Consider the following 21,557-nt stretch of genomic DNA (forward strand, 5'->3'; position numbering starts at 1 on the left):
ATAAAATATACCATTAAAAGATCATTTCTATCACATGTTAAAGAAAACAGTGAATTATTGACTTCAGAAAGGAATTTCATTGCTGGAGAAATTGAAAGAAATGATGGCCAGTGCATATATGTAAATATAGAATATTTTAAAATTTAAAAAAATATAATGATTTATTTTTACTTTGCTTATACAAGTGTTAGAAGTCAGAATGGTAGAAGCACATACTATAAAGATTCTAAGAGTTTTTATCATAGCATTTGACTCTATATATGATGTGTGTGTGCGTGTGTGTGTGTGCATGCATGTGTGCATGGGTACATGCACAAATGTGGCAACCAGAAGTCAATATCTTTCTCTGTGTCTTTCTACCTTTTTTGAAACAGGATCTGTCACTAAACCTGAAGTTCACTGATTCAACAGACTAGCTGGTCAGTGAGCTCTGTAGATATTCTTGTTTCTACCTCCCCAGTTCTGGGATTACAGGTGTATAATACTGTGCCCAGGTTTTTGTTTGGGATCTAGGGATCTGAAATCAGGCCCTCATAGCAAGCACATTGCCAGCTAAGCCATCTCCACAGGAATGCTTCATTTCTCTATGTTGTATTGAAATTATTATTACTTACATGTTTATCTTGACTACTCATAAACCTAAGCACTATCTAATTTGCTTATGTCGCTTTCAAAGATTCAGACATATAAAAGATGTGAAGTATACATTTTTCAAAAATAAATGAAAATTATTATTATTATTATTATTATTTTTATTATTTTGGTTTTTCGAGACAGGGTTTCTCCATAACTTTTGGTTCCTGTCCTGGAACTAGCTCTTGTAGACCAGGCTGGTCTCGAACTCACAGAGATCCGCCTGCCTCTGCCTCCCAAGTGCTGGGATTAAAGGCATGTGCCACCACCGCCCGGCATGAAAATTATTTAAATGGAGAAATATATGTCTTATCCAGTTACAGAAAGAAAAATAGAACTCAGTTGAGAGAGAAGTAGAGTTGATTGACTGATGGCCTTTTCTTTTTCAGGGTCCAATTAAAGAGCCTACATTATATTTAGTCCTCAGTCCTATTAATCTTTTTCATGGATGTTTTCAAATATGAATTAGACATAATGTCTATAAAAGATTGCAGACTTAGAGTATGTCTGTTACAAAAACTTGTTTTTACCCCACCTCTATATAGTTTTAGATTGTTTGGGGAGAATGCAGTGAAGGAGAATGAAACAGAATATATGGAAACGTATTAATGGGCTATTGTTAGTTCAAGGGATATTGTGTATGTGTAGTAAATTGTACTGGTAGCTATGGAGAGAACAGATTTAAGTAATATCTAAGGGGGACATATCACCAGGGCTGCAGAATGTTTCATATTGAATTATCAGAAACAGAGAAATGGCATTCGATTTCAACTTGACCACTGGAATAGCAGGGTTTTTCCCCCCAAGGTTTGAAACAGTGGATTCAACATTCCAACTTGGGATAGAACAAAATGATAATTTAATGCTTTTTTGGCTGAGTTTGACGTAGTTGCTTGGTAATTATGTTGAGATATAAAACATCACGTTGGATAAAAATAGCTGAAGTCTGTTGCTTTGTACTGTTGGTAACTGATTATGAATAGAGTACAGGTGGTAGTAAATTGAGAAAGATAAATATGTAAAGTAGGAGACCTTGTTGCACTCTGATGGATGGATGAGTGAATCTTTAGATGTTTTGTGATATTGGAGGTGGGTCTGTCTTCTGGTCTGTGATGGTTTCTCAGATTTCACTTATCTAATGAGTGTTGTGAAAGGCAGGTTCTGTAGACTTTGAGTGCTTCTGTAAGTTCTTGCTGAAAATGCTAAGAATTGAAGACTCTAATTGCTTTTAATACAGGCCATTTTCAGAGTGCATTTAAATGGAACAATATTGAGGCATGAGAAAGCTTATTATTTGCTAAAAATGAGTCTATTTGGTATGCAAGCTTGTACATCTTCATCTTTAATGCAAAACTATTAGGTCTGTCCATCTGATTATCAAGAGACTCACAGAACCAATGAAATAACAAAAACAAGCAAATTTAATAATTTATTAGCTTTTAAATGAACTAAAATCAAATCTAGACTGAGTAATAGATTATAAAGTTTTTTAAAAATTAATATATACAAAAAAATTAATAAATGTGAAACTGAGATTTGTAAAGAATGGAGAGTAGATATGGGTAGTAGGGAAATGGGAGAAGGTTGGAATAAGAGTGTTTAGTATACCTTATATGGATTTATGAATTGTCAAAGAAGAAATTTATTTGGAAAATTGTTATAAAAATTAAAAAATATATAAAAAGTGAGATATTCAAGATAATCATGAAAATTCCTAAGTAGAAAAAATTACATAACCAAAGAATATGAAGAGTCTTAAGTTTAAAAACAAAGAGGAAAGATGGTAATTATAATCACTTTAAGAAATTGAGTAACTAATGATAGAAAAGTGATGAATGAATTCGATAACTTATTTATTGGAGGCTTTTGTGGAAGGTGAATCAGGAATGATGTGAATGCAAACTTTAAATGTCTAGGACAATGAATCTACAACACTCTGTTTCTCATCTGAGAATTCGAAAATCCTATGTGGCATATATCTATATAGCTATCTGCATTCATGCCTTAGAAATTAACAGACATTTTTACAATATTCTATTATTAATCATTTTAAGGTAACAATAAATTCTTTGCATTTTAAGTTCAATAATATATTATTATAAAATCTTTATTTTCAAAGAAAAGAAAATTGTGAAAGTTTACCTTTCTGTGAATTTGCATAATACCAAGATTTAACTAGCTTCTCATATTTGGTACTGGATTCAGCTGGCTGATATATTATAATTTGTGTAAGCTCTGGAAAGTGTCAATAAACATTCTTGCAAATGACTACAAAGGTACATAATGTGTTATTATGAAAATATGTTTGACCTTGGGAACCTTGAGTGTTTCTTAGTCACCTTCTCAGAATTCTTGGGTCACACTGAGTGAACTGTTAGAGCAGAAAATGGTGAATATTTACATGTGAAATATTTTTATAATTTGACCAAACCACAAACAAAATATGAAGATATTGCCACTGCTACAAATATTTTGCTATTCAGAGACATATGAGTTTTAGAACAGAAAACGGTGAATATTTACATCTGAAATATTTTTATAATTTGACCAAACCACAAACAAAATATGAAGATATTGTCACTGCTACAAATATCTTGCTATTAAGAGATATATGAGTTAGTTTGATTGATTGCTTTGATATATATCCACTTGAAAATTTTAATGTAGCAGAAAATAATGTGAAACTGGCTGCTCTCAAAGACAGGGTAATATTTCTTGATTGGAGAGACTTGTAAGTAGAAAAACAGGGAGTGATTAAAAATGCCTCTGGGGCAACAAGAGTAGGATTGTTTTTTTCATAGGAATGCTAACTCCATGATTGGATCTTGATATTAAAAAAGAAAGCAAGTTTCATTATTTTCTTTCCACCAGTAATGATGCACATGTGCTGGACTCCAGAAAATGATTCTAAAACTCTGTGATCTCTACTAATGATTAAAACATGATGCTTTAGTCTTATCAATGAAATGAGATTGATGGATAATTTACTGAGAGATTTTGAATGCAAATGTTAAGCAATTAGAGAATTTAAATTTTATTTAAAGTGTGGTGTAAAACACTAACATTTTATAAACTTGAAATAGCTGAACTGTCATTATTTATAGTGTATATTTTTCTTACTTTATGACTGTCATTACTGCATGCCTGAGAGGTAAACTGGTTTTGTTTCCTGGGCATTGTTAAAATGGAATAACAGTAATCCTTTAATTTCTGGTATACTCTTTAAATCCGTCAGTATTTCTATTACACAGTAGTTTCTGGAAAGGTAGATCTCACTGGATGTAATGATTCTCTATTCTCTAGTGTTGTAAAGGGTATTAATTTGTAAGCCTTCTTTTGTAACCATTAATTCAAACTTCAATGTGAATGAGTGTATTGTTTTCATATACTGAGAAATTGCCAAAAATAATTTTTAATATAACACTAAAAAATTCACAGAGAAATCATTTCCTTTGTTTTGTATTATTTTCACTTAGTTTGCAAAAACTGCACGGAAGACTTGACACATCATCAGGGAACTATAAAGGTACTAAGCTTGCTACATTTACATTAGTAGTCTTCCCTGTTAAAAATAACCAGTTTATGGCAATTAATATGCTGTTTGTATATGTTCATGAGATTGACTATGCTTAATGCTTTCACCACTATGCCTAAAACATGATTACTTACTTTGGCATTCCATTAACCTAACACCTGTAAATAAGGTAAAAGCAGCATTTAATAGTTTAAACCAAAATGATTGAAACTGAAAGCAACTAATTTAATATTATGATCATGACTCAGTCTGTCTGGCGCTGGGGGCAAATCCTCAGGGCAAGTAGGCAGGCGAGACTTCCTTTGTTTCACTGGTCTGCCTGCAACAAGCAAGGTAAGGGCTTTGTTTACGAACTACCCAACCTGCACGGAGATCTGATCTCGGCACCAGGAGAGACAGCAGCGGGGTGAGTTTGCAGCCCTGGACAGGGAACTCTAAAGTTCCTCATCCCCCACCCTATACTCCCTGGGCTCCCTGCAGGGGCTCTACACCCTGCATACTGCCTCTTTCTTTTTGTCCCACCCAGCTTGCATCCAGAACCCTTCTTCCTTCTGCCCCCTTTCCTCTTTGGGCACATAACACCATCCAGCTCAGTCTGTCTGGTGCTGGGGGCAAATCCTCAGGGCAAGTAGGCAGGCGAGACTTCCTTTGTTTCACTGGCCTGCCTGCAACAAGCAAGGTAAGGGCTTTGTTTTCGACCTACCCAACCTGCACGGAGATCTGATCTCAGCACCAGGAGAGACAGCAGCGGGGTGAGTTTGTGACCAGCGGCAGCGGAAGCAGCTCTGGACAGGGAACTCTGAAGTTCCTCATCCCCCACCCTATACTCCCTGGGCTCCCTGCAGGGGCTCTACACCCTGCATACTGCCTCTCTCTTCTTGTCCCACCCAGCTTGCATCCAGAACCCTTCTTCCTTCTGCCCCCTTTCCTCTTTGGGCACATAACACCATCCAGCTCAGTTTGTCAGGCGCTGGGGGCAAATCCTCAGGGCAAGTAGGCAGGCGAGACTTTCTTTGGTTCACTGGCCTGCCTGCACCAAGCAAGGTAGGAGCTTTGTTTACAAACTAGCCAACCTGCACGAAGATCTGATCTTGGCACCAAGAGAGCCATCAGTGGAAGAGCTAATCTGGGTACCAGGAGAGCCGTCTTTGGGCACGGAGATCTGATATTGGTACCAGGAGAGACATCACTGGAGCACCAAGAGAGCTATCACTGCAGAGTGCCATCACTGGGAAGGTACATCAGTAGGCAAGGAGACCTGATCCGGTAAAAGAAGATCCATAGGGGAGCATTCAGAGAAAGAGATGGGCAGACGCCAATGCAAGAATTCACCCAACAATCTGAAAAAATATATGAAACCACCAGAACCCAGTGAACTCACAACAGGAGTACATGAACACCTTAATCATGAAGAAGTAGATAAAATTGACTTTATGAAAGTGATTGACGCCCTTAAACAGCATGTAAAAAATGCCCTTATAGAAATGGATGAGAAGTATAACAGAAAGTTTGAAGAATTGAGTAAATCAGTGAATGATACCCTAGGAAACCAAGGAAAAACAATCAAACAGATAATGGAAACAGTTCAAGACTTAAAAACTGAAATGGAGGCAAAGAAGAAAACACAAACAGAAGGCCAGCTGGACAGGGAAAATCTAGGTAAACGAATAGAGACTACAGAAGCAAGGATAACCAACAGAATACAAGAGATAGAAGAAAGAATCTCAGATTCTGAAGATAACATAGAGAAAATAAATACGCTGATCAAAGAAAACAGCAAGGCCAACAAATTCTCATCACAAAACATTCAGGAAATATGGGACACAATAAAAAGACCAAACCTAAGAATAATAGGAATAGAAGAAGGAGAAGAAGTGCAGCTCAACGGTCCAGAAAATATATTTAATAAAATTATAGAAGAAAACTTTCCCAACCTAAAGAAAGATATACCTATGAAGGTTCAAGAAGCATACAGAACACCGAATAGGCTGGATCAAAAAAAAACATCCTCTCGCCATATAATAATCAAAACACAAAGCATACAGAATAAAGAAAGAATACTAAGAGCAGCAAAGGAAAAAGGCCAAGTTACTTATAAAGGTAAACCTATCAGACTTACACCTGACTTCTCTATGGAAACCATGAAAGCCAGAAGGTCCTGGATAGATGTACTGCAGAAACTAAGAGACCATGGATGCAAGCCCAGACTACTATACCCAGCCAAGCTTTCGTTCACTATAAATGGAGAAAACAAAATTTTCCAGGATAAAAACAAATTTAAACAATACGTAGCCACAAATCCAGCCTTACAGAAAGTAATAGAAGGAAAATCACTAATCAAGGAATCCAACAAGGACCACAGTAACTCAGACATCTAGAGACCCTTTACCAGCACATCTCAAAGAAGGGAACACACAAAATCTACTACTAAAAAAATGACCGGAGTTAACAACCACTGGTCATTAATATCACTTAATGTCAATGGACTCAACTCACCTATAAAAAGGCACAGACTAAGAGATTGGATACGAAAAAAGATTCCAACATTCTGCTGTTTACAAGAAACACACCTCAACCACAAAGACAGGCACCTACTCAGAGTAAAGGGCTGGGATAAGGCTTATCAAGTAAATGGACCTAGGAAACAAGCAGGTGTGCCCACACTAATTTCTAACAAAGTTGACTTCAAACTTAAATCAATCAGAAGAGATGGAGAGGGACATTTTCTACTCATAACAGGAACAATTCATCAGGATGAAATCGCAATCCTGAATATCTATGCCCCTAATATAAAAGCACCCACGTACGTAAAAGAAACATTGTTAAAACTCAAGGCAGCCATCAAACCGCACACATTAATAGCAGGAGACTTTAATACTCCTCTCTCACCAATGGACAGGTCAATTAGACAGAAACCTAACAGAGAAATAAGAGAATTAATGGAGGTAATGAATCAAATGGACTTAACAGACATCTATAGAATATTCCACCCAAATAAGAAAGAATATACCTTCTTCTCTGCAGCTCATGGAACCTTCTCAAAAATCGACCACATACTCGGTAACAAAGCAAACATTCACAGTTACAAAAAAATATTAATAACCACCTGTATCTTATCAGATCACCATGGATTAAAGCTAGAATTCAACAACAATGCTACCCCCAGAAAGCCTACAAACTCATGGAAACTGAATAGTCAACTACTGAACCATACCTGGATTAAGGAAGAAATAAAGAAAGAAATTAAAGTCTTCCTTGAATTCAATGAAAATAAAGAAACAACATACTCAAACCTATGGGACACTATGAAAGCAGTCCTGAGAGGAAAGTTCATAGCACTAACTGCCCACTTAAAGAAAACAGAGAAAGCACACATTGGAGACTTAACAGCCCACCTGAAAGCTCTAGAAAAAACAGAAGCAGACTCACCTAGAAGGGGTAGAAGACTGGAAATAATCAAACTGAGGGCTGAAATCAACAAAATAGAAACACAGAAAACAATTGAAAGAATCAATAAATCAAAAAACTGGTTCCTGGAGAAAATCAACAAGATTGATAAATCCCTATCCAAACTAATCAAACGGCAGAGAGAGAATTTGCAAATTAATAAAATCAGAAATGAAAAGGGAGACATAACCACAGACACAGAGGAAATTCAGAGAATCATTAGATCTTACTACAAAAGCCTGTATGCCACAAAACTGGAAAATGTAAAAGAAATGGACACTTTTTTAGATAAATACCATATACCAAAGTTAAACCAGGACCAGGTAAACAACCTAAATAGACCTGTTAGTCGTGAAGAATTAGAAGCGGTTATCAAAAACCTCCCTTCCAAAAAAGTCCAGGACTAGATGGTTTCAATGCGGAATTCTACCAGAACTTCCAAGAAGACCTAATACCTATACTCCTTAAGGTATTTCACAATATAGAAACAGAAGAGTCATTGCCAAATTCCTTTTATGAAGCTACAGTAACTCTGATATGAAAACCACACAAAGACCCAACCAAGAAAGAAAATTACAGGCCAACCTCACTCATGAACATCAACGCAAAAATCCTCAACAAAATTCTGGAAAACCGAATCCAAGAACACATTAGAAAAATTATCCATTATGATCAAGTAGGCTTCATACCAGAGATGCAGGGCTGGTTTAACATATGCAAATCTATCAATGTAATCCATCATATAAATAAACTGAAAGAAAAAAAACCATATGATCGTTTCATTAGACGCTGACAAAGCATTTGACAAAATTCAACATCCCTTTATGATAAAAGTCTTGGAGAGATTAGGGATACAAGGATCATACCTAAATTTAATTAAAGCTATATACAGCAAGCCGACAGCTAATATCAAATTAAATGGAGAGAAACTTAAAGCCATCCCACTAAAATCAGGAACACGCCAAGGCTGTCCATTCTCTCCATACCTCTTCAATATAGTACTCGAAGTTTTAGCAATAGCAATAAGACAACATAAGGGGATAAAGGGGATTCAAATTGGAAAGGAAGAAGTTAAACTTGCATTATTTGCAGATGATATGATAGTGTACATGAGCGACCCCAAAAACTCCACCAAAGAACTCCTACAGCTGATAAACGCCTTTAGTAATGTGGCAGGATACAAGATCAACTCCAAAAAATCAGTCGCCCTCTTATACACAAAGGATATGGAAGCAGAGAGGGAAATAAGAGAATCATCACCTTTCACGATAACCACCAAAAGCATAAAATATCTTGGGGTAACTCTAACCAAGGAAGTGAAAGATCTATTTGACAAGAACTTTAAGTCTTTGAAGAAAGAAATTGAAGAGGATACCAGAAAATGGAAGGATCTCCCTTCCTCCTGGATTGGGAGGATCAACATAGTAAAAATGGCAATTCTACCAAGGGCAATTTATAGATTCAATGCAATCCCCATTAAAATCCCATCAAAATTCTTCACAGATCTTGAAAGGACAATAATCAACTTTATATGGAGAAACAAAAAACCCAGGATAGCCAAAGCAATCTTATACAATAAAGGAACGTATGGAGGCATTACCATCCCTGACTTCAAACTCTATTACAGAGCTACAGTAATGAAAACAGCGTTGTACTGCCATAAAAACAGAAAAGTCGACCAATGGAATCGTATAGAAGACCCGGATTTTAACCCACAAACCTATGAACAACTAATTTTCGATAAAGGAGCTAAAAGTATACAATGGAAGAAAGAAAGCATCTTCAACAAATGGTGCTGGCACAATTGGATGTCAACCTGTAGAAGAATGAAAATAGACCCATATCTATTACCATGCACAAAACTCAAGTCCAAATGGATCAAAGACCTCAATATCAATTTGAACACACTGAACCTGATAGAAGAGAAAATGGGAAGTACCCTACAACATATGGGCACTGGAGATCGCTTCCTATGTATAACCCCAGCAGCACAGACATTAAGGGCAACATTGAATAAATGGGACCTCCTGAAACTGAGAAGCTTCTGTAAAGCAAAGGACACTGTCATTAAGACAAAAAGGCAGCCTACTGACTGGGAGAAGATCTTCACCAACCCTGCTACAAAGGTCTGATCTCCAAAATATATAAAGAACTCAAGAAACTAGACTTTAAAAGGATAATTAACCCAATTAAAAAATGGGGCACTGAACTGAACAGAGAATTCTCATCAGAAGAAGTTAAAAGGGCCAAAAGATACTTAAGGTCATGCTCAACCTCCTTAGCAATCAGAGAAATGCAAATCAAAACAACTTTGAGATATCATCTTACACCTGTCAGAATGGCTGAAATCAAAAACACCAAGGATAGCCTTTGCTGGAGAGGTTGTGGAGAAAGGGGTACCCTCATCCATTGCTGGTGGGACTGCAAACTTGTGCAACCACTTTGGAAATCAGTGTGGCGGTTTCTCAGAAAAATTGGGATCAACCTACCCCTGGACCCAGCAATAGCACTCTTGGGAATATACCCAAGAGATGCCCTATCATATGACAAAAGCATTTGTCCATCTATGTTCATAGCAGCATTATTTGTAATACCCAGAACCTGGAAGCAACCTAGATGCCCTTCAATAGAAGAATGGATGAAGAAAGTGTGGAATATATATACATTAGAGTACTACTCTGCGGTAAAAAACAATGACTTCTCGAATTTTGCATGCAAATGGATGGAAATAGAAAATACGATCCTGAGTGAGGTAACCCAGACCCAAAAAGAAGATCATGGGATGTACTCACTCATAATTGGTTTCTAGCCATGGATAGGGGCCACTGAGTCTATAATTTGTGATCCTAAAGAAGCTAAACAAGAGGGTAAACCCAAGGAAAAACATATAGATATCCTCCCAGCTATGGGAAATAGACAAGATTGATGGGCAAAAAATTGGAATCTTGGGGGTGGGGTTGGATGGGGATGAGGGGTGATGGGGAGAGAAAAGTGTGAAGGAGAAGATGAGGGGAACTGGGGGAATCGGGATGATTGGGGCTAAAGGAAGGTTGGATTGGGGAGCAGGGTAACTCATACCTTAGTTAAGGGAGCCACCTAAGGGTTGGCAAGAGACTTGAACCTGGAATGGCTACCAGATGCCCAGGGCAATGTCCCCAGTTAGTTCATTGGGGCACCTGAGGATAGGGAACCTGAAATGAACCTATCCTATAATCATACTGATGAATATCTTGCATATCGCCATAGAACCTTCATCTAGCGATGGATGGAGATAGAGCCAGAGACCCACACTGGAGCACCGGACTGAGCTCCCAAGGTTATAATGAGGAGCAGAAGGAGAGAGAACATGAACAAGGAAGTCAGGACCATGAGGGGTGCACCCAACCACTGAGACAGGGGTCCGATTTATTGGGAGCTCACCAAGGCCAGCTGGTGTGCTACTGAAAAAAAACATGGGATAAAACTGGACTCTCTGAATGTGGCGGACAATGAGAGCTGACGAGAGGCCAAGGAGAATGGCACAGGAAGTTTCATCTGGCGATGGATCGAGAGAGAGACAGAGACCCAATTTGGAGCAACCGTCTGAGCTCTTAAGGTCCAAATGAGGAGCAGAAGGAGGGAGAACATGAGCAAGGAAATCAGGACCACGAGGCGTGCACCCACCCACTGTGACAGTGGAACTGATCTATTGGGAGCTCTCCAAGGCCAGCTAGACTGGGAATGAATAAGCATGGGTTGAAACTGGACTCTCTGAACAAGGCGGACAATGAAGGCTGATGAGAAGCCAAGGACAATGGCACTAGGTTTCGATCCTAATACATGAACTGGCTTTGTGGGAGCTTAGCCTGTTTGGATGCTTACCTTCCTGGACCTAGATAGAAGTGGGAGGACCTTGGTTTTCCTGTAGAACAGGGAATTTGGAGTGCTCTTCAGTATCGAGAGGGAGGGGGAGTGGACTGGGGGGAGGAGAAGTGGAGTGGGGATAGGGGGAGGGGAGCGGGGGGAGGGGGCAATATGTGGGAGGAGGGGGAGGGAAATGGGAAACGGGGAGCAGTTGGAAATTTTAATTAAAAAAGAATAAAAAAAATGAGGAAACAAAAAGAAAAAAATATTATGATCATGAACTGAACTAAGCTTCATACATACTATTAGAAAAATATTTCAGAAATTTTTTATTTTGTTACTTGCCAGAGAAGACTTATATCAGATAAATCATTGAAGTAGTGCATTCTTGCCTAGACAGTTCCTTAATCCATTGTTTAGACATATAATAACAACACAGACCACTATATGCAGTGGCATTTCATTTGTATTTTAAGAAATGAAACTTACCAGAGGAGTAGAAAAGTAAAATGGCCACACTGGCCAGCATTACAGGCCAGGCAGCAATAACATACACCTTTAATCCCAGTAGCCACGCTAACCTGCCATAGAAACCAAGCAGTAGTGTTGTAATGTGTGATTCCCCTCTGTATGCTATGATTAACTTTAGTGAATAAAGAAAACTGGCTTGGCCTGATAGGGTAGAACAGAGCTAGATGGGGTAAACTAAAGTGAATGCTGAGAAGAAGAAGGCAGAGTCAGAGGGAAGCCATGGAGCCACTGCCAGAGACAGATGCTGAAACCTTGCCAGTAGGCCACGAGCCCCATGGTAAAATATAAAATAATGGAGATGGGTTAATTCTAGATGTAAGCATAAGCGCTAGCAATATGCTTAAGTAATTGGCCAAACAGTGATTTACTTAATATAGTTTTTGTGTGGTTATTTTGGGAGTATGGGCAGCTGGGAAACAAACAAATGGCTTACTACAACAAATTGATGTGCCAACGTGGTTGACCAAATCCATGTAAAATCTGAGAAATTTTAAAAAGAAATCCTAGACACAAAAGAACAAAGTTAAGCATGGTTTGGTAGCGGCATTTTTTGGGGGGTGGGCTTTGTTTGCTAGAAGCAAGCAGAGACATGGCTCCTATAAGAAAGCTTTTCCTGATTCAGCTGTAGCAGAAAAAAAAGCCACACTATTTTGAAATGGCTGCAGCTTCCTGGGCCATGCTGCCAGTATGAACTCTGATGAGCTCCAGCTATGGAACATTTAAATGGGGTTTGTGAACAGAGTGCTATCACTTGCTTAATGGCAACATAGACTGGCTGTGTGCCTAAAAATGGGACTGTGAGCATGGCTCTCAGAGGCAGCAAATAGTTCCACCATGCTGGACTGGGCCGAGCAAGGAGACAGGGTTGTATTTCCCCTAGCAATGCTTCAGCTTAAGTTCATAATAAGGGCTTAGCATTTTAAGAAGCACTTCTGGTCAGAAATGGATTACAGATATGTAATAATGACAAATTCAGATGAAAAAGACCTCTAAATGAGACACAGTATGTTTAAAAAATGTATGTAGGCTTGGGAGAGAGAAGAAAAAGAATATAAAGGGTTTTCAAAAGAAATAAATTGTAAAAAATAAAACCAAGTCTTTAAAGACAGAATGCAGACAGTCATAGACTACATAGATTAAAAGAGTAAAGATAATAAAATAAATATTAAAACGTAATAGAGTAAAAATAAGCCACATAAAAATGGAAAATACACAGAGAGTCTGGATCATATATATTATTGTGTTTTTAAATTTTTTGACTGTGAAGGAGCTAAGTACAGAGAGACATTTCATTGAATGGCTGCTAAGTTAACCAGCATGATTATTATAAAAGTATCTTGACTTCAGAAGTTGAGTCTAAAGATATGTTGCTTAGGAAAAGAGGTTCTTCTTTTGTTTACACAGAGGATGAGAACCTGTGGGTTCATTCTAAGCTAATGTGGTTTGATGGAATGAGAGCCCCTGAAAGGTTGCTGTGAGCACCTCCAATAATACTTTGTCCAATAAACAGTAGGGAGTAGTTTGGAGAGAGCTACACTCAAATTTTCTAAATGATTCTTTATAAATGTTTATTTATATTTAAATGGAGATATGATATAGATATGAATAATTTTCATTGGTATAGATCTTGGTTTATTGATACAAATTTAAGATCAATTTTGTTCTATGTATATTTAGGCTCTTAAGGTATTATGTTTGTGAAGCTAATTCAAAAGTGTAATATATAATTAAGAAATATATGTTAATAGAGAGCCATCTATAATAGTCAGACTTATAGTCATGTTAGTTATGTTTTCTAGATGTATAGAGATATATTTCAGTTAGATAAATATTCTTCATATATTTCAGAGACTTTCAGAATATGGCATTAAAAATGTTTTAAGAACTTAGGACTTTTCATGACAATGAGACACAGCTGCTCCTGGCAGCACCAATCTACTTCAAGAAGAAGATGGGCATTGATAGAGCTCCTTAAGGAGTTTGTTAGCCATTTGGGCAAGAAAATTCTCTTGCCTAGACTGCTTGATGGTGTATTGGGAGAACTGGACATGCAGCACCCACAGAGAAATGACTGATGAGCTTGCCGAATGGTGAGAGGATCCTTCAGGGTTCTGGCTTCATGAAAGAGTCTGCTAGACATTCTGCAGGACAAAGAAGAAAGTGACTGACAAACTGCCAATATAGGTGGAACTGTCTTTGAAACTTCCTGCTTCATAGAAAAGTCTGCTGGATACTATAGGCCTGTGGGCTGAAGATTGGATACACCAGTGATACAGAAGAACTTTGGGTGACTGTCCAGGCAGTGAGATGGCTGTCAATTCTAGAGTTTTGGAAGTTGTTTACAGTGCACCTCCTGTTTACTTAGGTAATATTATATTCTTCTGGAGTCTTTGATGGAATTGAAGAATAGATAGAAAGTAGATTTAAATATTGTAATTGTAAGTCTTGTTTGATAACTGTTTTGTTCTATGTAATTTTAAAACTAAAATTAAAACCTTCCTTTTTATTTAAACAGAAATGTGGGGGTAATGTGGGATTCCCCTCATTAATGAATAAAGAAAACTGGCTTGACCTGATAGGGTAGAACAGAGCTAGGTGGGGAAAACTAAACTGAATGCTGGAAGGAAGAAGGCAGAGTCAGAGGGAAGCAATGGAGCCATTGCCAGAGATGGACACACTGAAACCTTGCCAGTAGGCTACGAGCCTCATGGTAAAATTTAAAATAATGGAGATGGGTTAATTCTAGATGTAAGAGCTAGCTAGCAATACGCTTAAGTAATTGACCAAATAGTGATTTAATTAATACAGTTTTTGTGTGGTTATTTTGGGACTCTGGGCAACCAAGAAACAAACAAGTGGCCTGAATACAACAGTGGTGCATGCCTTTAATCCTGGAACTAGAGAGGATTATAAAATTGGAGGAGACAGCTTTCAAACTCAGGCTCTCAAGCTAAGATTCCTAGAGGTAGGATCGCCATTTTAGACTGAGGTTGAGGTAAGAGCCAGTAGCTGGCTGCTCTGGTTTTCTAATATTCAAGTTGAACTCCAATTTATGTCTCTGAGTTTTTATTAATTGTATTTATTTGGACACCCAACTTTTGGGGCATAAATTCATGAAAAAGCCATTTGTCTGAGGCTTTTAGCCACCAGCCGAGACCAGAGCTATAATTGGAATTCCAGCTTTAAGAATTGGAACCCAAACCTAGCCACCTGGGTTTGGGGGAAAAACTAGCACTTCCAGCTCTCATCTGCCCTGGCTTAGCTTCCATTTAAAGATGGAAAATACACAGAGAATATGGAGACTTATGTTATTGTGTTGTTTTTGAATTGTTTGACTGCTGAGGAAGGAGCAGCAACTGCTAAAGGACATTTGATTACAAAGCTAATAGATTAATCCAACATATATGAGATACTTTACTTTGGAGAAGAGGTTTTGTTTTTGTTTCCACAGAAAGTGAGAGGTTGTGGTTCATGCTGGGTTAAAAAAAATAAGATTTCATCAAGTAAGACCTCCTGAAGAATATTTGATAGGAATGGTTGTCCCAGATGATCCAACATTTTAGAACACCTCTGTTGCAATTTCCTCTAAGTTCTACATCCAGAAGAACTTCAAGATCCTGGCTGAGATGATCCAGCCTCACAGAATACTCCAGTCAGGACTTCACCATAATTCTAAATTCTCTTCAGGTCCCCATAAGATTATCAGCACCACAATCAGCAGGAAATAGCCTAAAAAACTATACCCACACTTCCAGAAAATGGATTAGGGATATTAATCATTGTTTAGGGGGATGTTTGTCTTTGTTTAGAATGTTGGTTACAAGTTGTTGTGGATAATGATCAGGAAAGAAAATCTAAAATAAATTAATTAGATTTAAGGTTCTTGTTTTGAAAATAAAAAAGGGATACACATTTTTTTTTTTTTTTTTTTTTTTTTTAGAGGCAGGCGGATCTCCGTGAGTTCGAGACCAGCCTGGTCTACAAGAGCTAGTTCCAGGACAGACTCCAAATCCACAGAGAAACCCTGTCTTGAAAAATGAAAAAAAAAAAAGGATACAGATATGACAGGATAAAAGGATAGACTATCGAATCTACTCTGAAATGAAAAATAGAAGGATATAGATATCATCTTGTTTTGAAAAGAAAAAGGGAAGATATAGATATGATATGATGAGATAAAAAGTTAGATTATTGAATCTACTTTTAAAAAGCAACTACTAGTTTTAAATGTTTTACATTTGATTTGAATTTTATATATTGTATAAAAATTTTATATATTGATACAAATTTGAGATTAATTTTGTTAAAATATATTGTGCATACTTTTCTAATCTTGTACAAGGTATTGTACCTATACGGTTCATTTAACAATGTAGTGCAAATCTCTAGTTCTTGAAAATTATTGTTACAAACTGCTTAGGATAGTACAGAAATGCAGGTTAATAATTAGCCACCTAGAGGTCCTTGGACTTCCCACAGGACAGGGAACCCTGACTGCTCTTCGGACTGATGAAGGAGGGGGACTTGATTGGGGGAGGGGGAGGGAAATGGGAGGCGGTGGCAGGGAGGAGGCAGAAATCTTTAATAAATAAATAAATAAATAAATAGATAAATAGATAAATAATAAAATAATTACCCACCTATTATAATCGAACTTATAGTCACATTAGGTATATTTTTAAGGTCAAACAAAGATTTTACTTTCACAGGAGCAATTCTAGTAATTCAATGTTTTTTCCCCATATTATAGTGTGCTAATTAAAATTTCTGCACAAACTGATGTGCTTGTAGTATGTTTTTATAGCTAATGTAATGGAACAGAATTCTTGAATTAAGCCAGTTGATGTAAAAGGATTTGCCATCAGAATACCTGAAACAAGTTAATGGCCTAATCTGAAATGCACATATAGGGCAGGTTTGGAAAACTCTTGAATATCAGAATCATGTGAGCTGGAGGATAGTCAGTATACTCTATGGGTATATCCTACCTCTTCCCACTTTTTATGTTTTACTCAACAACTTAATTTTGAAATTAGGCCTTCTTTATGTATAAGTACTTTTGAACAGTGCTCTTTAATTTTTTTCATCCATCTGAATCCCCTTTAAAATACTAATGCCTGGGTCCTACCAGAGGAATTTCTAACTGGTGTTTATATGTGTATATTCCCTTGCAAGTAACACAATGTGCGGGACAAAGTAAACTATTAAGAAAAAAGTTTAGTTTGGCTCATATTTGAAGATCCAAAGACAAGAGGGATGTGCGGTGATGGCCGTATGAATGGTAGAGCACCAGAGCATTAACTTCCAAAGGACTGGAACTATGCAGAGTGCTTTTAAGGCCTCTCTCTCTTTCTCACTCTCTTTTTTTATAAAGCCATAGAATTCAATCGTAGAGGCAGCCTCCATGCTAATGAGTTTATATAATTGCAATCATCTTTTAAAGGTCTCTGCTATAAATCCTATAATGGGATAAGATTCAAATATTGTATTACTTCACAATAGTGTTGACATTTTAAAACATATAGAGACAACTATCAAACCACATAAAACCAAAACAGTAGATTGGGAGGAAGGGCTAAAAATATTTCTAATAAAATCCCAGATCATGATAATGCTGACCATGCCCATCTAGGGAATAAACTTTAAGACCCGTGTTTGGGGAAAACAGCAAAGTCTCTAGCAATATCTCTCAAATTTGAAAATTCTTGTGATTCTTATTAAAACATAATCAAAACATTTGAAGAACCTCTGACTAAATGGATATTTTATGCCCATTTGGGTACTACATTGAATTTATATTGAGAAGAAATGATCTTTATTATCTCAGTGTATGTAAATTTATAATTACCATTGTTTAGGAAGAGAAACAGCAAAAATATGAAAGTGCTTACTAACGAAGCAAAGTAATCATGCTGGTTAGAGGTTAAGCAGAGAAAAAGGATGTCATAATAAAACACAAAATCTGCCAGATACATAGTTTTCTTTTTTGTTGGAAAGTTGAAAGAATATTACTATATGAAATATATTATTTAGTATTTTATATTGCATTTACCTGACTTTGAAAATTAAGTATTTAGAATCCAATAGATTTGGAAGAAAATATTCTCAAGTTGCCTCTACTTTTTGGATAGGTTCTTTATGTTTTTTAAAGGACTATTAAATTCTTTTCAAGGTAAACTTATTTTTCTGTTTTGATATCTTTGAAAATTTAGAGCCATCAACTCTATAATTATAATACTCATCTCTGACAGTATCTAGTGATTATAGGGGAAACAGAGGCTACTAACAAGGGTTACTAAGCATTTGGGCTATGTTTTCTACAAAGAAAAAATAAACTCGTATGTGAATTATAATTGGTAAAGTATAAAAACAAAATAAGAGCTCATGTTCTATACTTGAAACTATTGCTTGTAGCAATATATGCTGGTATATAGTTCCAATTTGAAGTAGGTAAAATGCATAAATATTAAAAATTAAATATAAATATTCATATATTTTGCATGTGTTAAAATTATGTCATCTTTCAAAGTGGAACAACCCTCTAAGTTTAATTTTAATTTGCATATAATTTGGAGGTAAACAGGATGTGTGTATTGAGGGGAAGAGTAATGTCTTAACATCTGTGGAAAAGGGACCATATTCTCCTCTCTTTGGAATGTGTTTATCTGTAAGGCTTTGAAAGGGTACAGCATTAAAAAGTCAGTAAGAAGTTAGAAATATTACAAAAAAGCAAGAGGCATCTGGCTCATGAAAGCTTTGAACACATCTGAAAGAACTCCAAGGATAGAAGAATCAAAGGATTCTAAAATAAGTCCAGCCAAAGGCCAAGTATTCTGTTGCTTTCCATAATAAAGCCTAAGGTAGTCAATCTTGGTAGATTAGGTGCTGCAATACCCAGGTAAATACAAAACATTTGTATTTTTCTTATGATTCTACCTCACCACATTCCTGACAAGAAACAACAAGCAAAAAAGGAAATGGAAAAGATGGGTGGAGGGTTGTGAAAAGAAATCATATTTCTCACACATCTTGTGTCAAGACTTTAACAGAGACAGAAAAGAAGAGTAAATTCCATGTGAGATTAAGGTTATACTTAAATAGTTAATGAAAGAAACTATTAGTAAATATCAAGGGAAATGAGTCTTATTTCTTATATAGGAAAGTTAAAAGAACCACCTTTAATTCCCTGTATACAGACAATGAATCATACTTAATACCAATAAACAAAGGAGCAACCATAACTACTTGTATCATAGATTTAAGCTAATTTGATAAATTTATATGAGCAAAGGATCAAAACAAAGAAGTTAATGAATATTGATTTGTGGTTAATGAATATTGATTTCTACTCTACATCACCCTCCATCTTTTTACTCCTTCTTTAGAGCCTCTGTTTCACCTGTGAGGAAATAGTATTTAAATCCTAAATCACATTCCTGCTAAAGTTACCTATGAATTATGTACTGGACATGACTGGTATAAAATATATTAAGTGTCTTTTTCCCTGAGTTAGCTTAATGTACAATTTTAGTTAAAAGCCTTACCCATCTAGTTACTGCACTTGTCATAACAAAAAGCTGAAAAGCCCCATCGGATACAAACTATTCATACATAGCAATAGAGATGAGAAATATAAGAAACAGGAGTGTTTGGAAAGCCAAGCACTTCTCAGTTTATTATTGTAGACCATACTTAGGCTAGTCTTAAATTATATCAGCCATAGAAGTAGTAATTGACCATGATATGCAAGGGTGTCCCTATCTCATTTCCTTAGAACTATGGTCTGAAAGTAAGAAAGAAATTTCCTAGTCTTCTTCTTTGTCTATAACACATCAACTATTGGGCTGACTAAAAGTGAGGTAAGGTCAGGTTGTCCATGTTAACTGTGGGTGAGATAACAGACTTGAATACATTCATAATTTAACTAGAAAATACATCTTTTGACAACATATTTAAATGATTACAGTTTTAGATTATGATTGGTTTCCATTCCAAAATCATCAAATCATTTCATTAAACACTGAGTATGTGTTTTTTTTTTTTTTTTTTTTTTTTTTTTTTTTTTTTTTTTTTTTTTTTTTTTTTTTTTATCAAGGACTGTCCTGGGAGCTTAAAGATAAATATTTGTCATCCAATGATAATTTCTTTAAAACTTCTAATATTAATTTCTTACTATCTTCTGGACTATTTAAATATTCTCATACATTTAGGATTCAGGCATTAGGCTGATCTACCCAGTCATCTGGCAGTATGTACCCAGCCCGTACCCTGGCCAGCCGAGGATCCTAGTCTGTATACAGGTGCAAAGGTCCCTTTAGAGACAAGTTCTACCCACTCCTTCCTGCTGCTCTTCTGAAGGGGCAAGCAGGACTTTTCCTACTTCTCTTTTCTCTCTCTTTGTCTTGTGTTCTCTCTCTTTTTCTTCTCGTCCCTGCTCTCCCTTCCTTTTCCCCACGCCCTTCCTCCAATAACACTCCTCACTTTAAGCTCTGCATGAATGGCATATTCTGTTATCCATCTTGCTTTGAACCCACCTACCATGGGACTCCACATACCCACTCATACCGTTTTACAACACATACTTCTTAAAAGATACTTTCCAGTGACTTCTGTATTTCTCTTACACATAGTGGTATATGTTTAAAGAACTTAATAAAATGCATAACAACCAGGACTAGATTCAGATCCCCATGCCCACATAATAAGCTGAACTTCCTGTGCACATCTAGAACCTTAACTCCCAGAAGCAAAGAAAGAAAGGAGGATTCCTGAGGCTTTCTGATTTATAGCCAGAGAATTGTGAGCCCTGGGTTTGAAAACAGACCTTTTCTTAAATAAAGAAGCAGAGAATAAAAGAGGAGCTGTTCCCTTTTGACTTTCTCCCATAAAGAACAGAGGAAAATATATACACATACATGTATACACAGAGAGAGATGGGTACATAAATATTGATTTAAAAGTTACATGTAACATGAATCATGTAGGCACTAAAGTTTTAGGTAGAAAGTAGATGACATATCAGGAGGGAAGGATTTTAACTGAAAAGCATGCAATGGGTAATGTACATCATATTTTAAGGACTGCAGATACATGTGGATTAGCAACAATAGGTTTGAGAAGGCTAAATGCAGAATAGTTTTGATGAGAGCCACCTGAAAACTGAAACTATCAACACAAAAGGAGTGCTTGAGTACTTTTCAGAATTGTAGCAATGAAGGAGGGATTGAAATGAGAGACAGACAAGAATACCTTCCTTATCTTCTGTTTGCTTGCTCCCTCTTCTCTGTTACTTCTCCTTTGAATATGGACCTAGGACAGACCAGAAAGGACAAGGAATGGATTTTAAGAAAGATAAAATAATAGTAGTAATAATAATAGGTCATATGAGTTATTTTTTAAAAAAAAGCAGATCTGAAGCATTCTCATCACAAAACAATAGTGCTAATATCTGATAGAGTACCTTGCCCATAAAACCCTATTCCTACAATGTTACAGACAACCTTGTTTGACCTTGCTGAAATTTTTCTGGTAATCATAGAAACAAAGTTTGCTGGAACAGCCTGTCTCC

The 21,557-nt window shown here is 36.6% G+C and overlaps 1 protein-coding gene across 1 annotated transcript in view; it reads right to left on the reverse strand.

Annotated features, from left to right (window-relative positions):
• LOC130867758 (melanoma-associated antigen B18-like) overlaps nucleotides 1-21,557 on the reverse strand; it is a 399,852-nt gene that overhangs the window by 38,841 nt on the left and 339,454 nt on the right. The window contains exon 2 of the mRNA XM_057759917.1: nucleotides 21,239-21,298. The gene's annotated coding sequence lies outside the window, so the exon portion shown is untranslated. The remainder of the gene's footprint in view (nucleotides 1-21,238; nucleotides 21,299-21,557) is intronic.

The sequence above is a fragment of the Chionomys nivalis genome, chromosome X (genome assembly GCF_950005125.1).
Source record: "Chionomys nivalis chromosome X, mChiNiv1.1, whole genome shotgun sequence".
NCBI lineage: Eukaryota > Metazoa > Chordata > Mammalia > Rodentia > Cricetidae > Chionomys > Chionomys nivalis.